Here is a 2,500-nt window from a genome sequence, read left to right as displayed (position 1 = left end):
AATTCTAACACTAAACCTAAACCTAACATAGCATTTTTACACGTGAGGACTGGCAAAATGTCCTCACTTCTCTGAATTTTAGTAAGTTTACCATTCTTGTGATGACTTCTGGTACACACACACACACACACACACACACACACACACACACACACACACACACACACACACACACACCCTTGAAGATTATATCTATATTGGATGGATATGAAGGCAGAGGTTTATTTATACAGACAGACAAGTCTGGCAGGCAGGATAATACACTCTCAGCCTGTATCTGTCCTATGTATGTTCAGCCTGTATCTGTCCTATGTCTTACTGTTCAGCCTGTATCTGTCCTATGTCTTACTGTTCAGCCTGTATCTGTCCTATGTCTTACTGTTCAGCCTGTATCTGTCCTATGTCTTACTGTTCAGCCTGTATCTGTCCTATGTCCCACTGTTCAGCCTGTATCTGTCCTATGTCCCACTGTTCAGCCTGTATCTGTCCTATGTATGTTCAGCCTGTATCTGTCCTATGTCTTACTGTTCAGCCTGTATCTGTCCTATGTCTTACTGTTCAGCCTGTATCTGTCCTATGTCCCACTGTTCAGCCTGTATCTGTCCTACGTCCCACTGTTCAGCCTGTATCTGTCCTATATCCCACTGTTCAGCCTGTTTCTGTCCTATGTCCCACTGTTCAGCCTGTATCTGTCCTATGTCCCACTGTTCAGCCTGTATCTGTCCTATGTATGTTCAGCCTGTATCTGTCCTATGTCTTACTGTTCAGCCTGTATCTGTCCTATGTCCCACTGTTCAGCCTGTATCTGTCCTATGTCCCACTGTTCAGCCTGTATCTGTCCTATGTCCCACTGTTCAGCCTGTATCTGTCCTATGTCCCACTGTTCACCCTGTATCTGTCCTATGTCCCAATGTTCAGCCTGTATCTGTCCTATGTCTCACTGTTCAGCCTATATCTGTCCTATGTCTTACTGTTCAGCCTGTATCTGTCCTATGTCCCAATGTTCAGCCTGTATCTGTCCTATGTATGTTCAGCCTGTATCTGTCCTATGTCCCACTGTTCAGCCTGTATCTGTCCTATGTCCCACTGTTCAGCCTGTATCTATTCTATATCCCACTGTTCAGCCTGTATCTGTCCTATGTCCCAATGTTCAGCCTGTATCTGTCCTATGTCCCACTGTTCGGCCTGTATCTGTCCTATGTCCCACTGTTCAGCCTGTATCTGTCCTATGTCCCACTGTTCAGCCTGTATCTGTCCTATGTCCCACTGTTCAGCCTGTATCTGTCCTATGTCCCACTGTTCAGCCTGTATCTGTCCTATGTCCCACCATTCAGCCTGTATCTGTCCTATATCCCACTGTTCAGCCTGTATCTGTCCTATATCCCACTGTTCAGCCTGTATCTGTCCTATGTATGTTCAGCCTGTATCTGTCCTATGTCTTACTGTTCAGCCTGTATCTGTCCTATGTCCCACTGTTCAGCCTGTATCTGTCCTATGTCCCACTGTTCAGCCTGTATCTGTCCTATGTATGTTCAGCCTGTATCTGTCCTATGTCTTACTGTTCAGCCTGTATCTGTCCTATGTCTTACTGTTCAGCCTGTATCTGTCCTATGTCCCACTGTTCAGCCTGTATCTGTCCTACGTCCCACTGTTCAGCCTGTATCTGTCCTATGTCCCACTGTTCAGCCTGTTTCTGTCCTATGTCCCACTGTTCAGCCTGTATCTGTCCTATGTCCCACTGTTCAGCCTGTATCTGTCCTATGTATGTTCAGCCTGTATCTGTCCTATGTCTTACTGTTCAGCCTGTATCTGTCCTATGTCCCACTGTTCAGCCTGTATCTGTCCTATGTCCCACTGTTCAGCCTGTATCTGTCCTATGTCCCACTGTTCAGCCTGTATCTGTCCTATGTCCCACTGTTCACCCTGTATCTGTCCTATGTCCCAATGTTCAGCCTGTATCTGTCCTATGTCTCATTGTTCAGCCTATATCTGTCCTATGTCTTACTGTTCAGCCTGTATCTGTCCTATGTCCCAATGTTCAGCCTGTATCTGTCCTATGTATGTTCAGCCTGTATCTGTCCTATGTGCCACTGTTCAGCCTGTATCTGTCCTATGTCCCACTGTTCAGCCTGTATCTATTCTATATCCCACTGTTCAGCCTGTATCTGTCCTATGTCCCACTGTTCAGCCTGTATCTGTCCTATGTCCCACTGTTCGGCCTGTATCTGTCCTATGTCCCACTGTTCAGCCTGTATCTGTCCTATGTCCCACTGTTCAGCCTGTATCTGTCCTATGTCCCACTGTTCAGCCTGTATCTGTCCTATGTCCCACTGTTCAGCCTGTATCTGTCCTATGTCCCACCATTCAGCCTGTATCTGTCCTATATCCCACTGTTCAGCCTGTATCTGTCCTATATCCCACTGTTCAGCCTGTATCTGTCCTATGTATGTTCAGCCTGTATCTGTCCTATGTATGTTCAGCCTGTATCTGTCCTATGTCC

General features: G+C 46.4%; 1 protein-coding gene across 3 annotated transcripts in view; it reads left to right on the top strand.

The window, feature by feature from the left end:
* The window catches only part of LOC116374721 (protein EFR3 homolog B), a 60,554-nt gene that overhangs the window by 14,607 nt on the left and 43,447 nt on the right, over nt 1–2,500 (top strand). The gene's annotated exons all lie outside the window — the stretch shown is intronic.

Source organism: Oncorhynchus kisutch, linkage group LG7 (assembly GCF_002021735.2).
Source record: "Oncorhynchus kisutch isolate 150728-3 linkage group LG7, Okis_V2, whole genome shotgun sequence".
NCBI lineage: Eukaryota > Metazoa > Chordata > Actinopteri > Salmoniformes > Salmonidae > Oncorhynchus > Oncorhynchus kisutch.
Note: the sequence above shows the minus strand (reverse complement) of the source record. Positions and strands in the feature narration are given on the sequence as shown.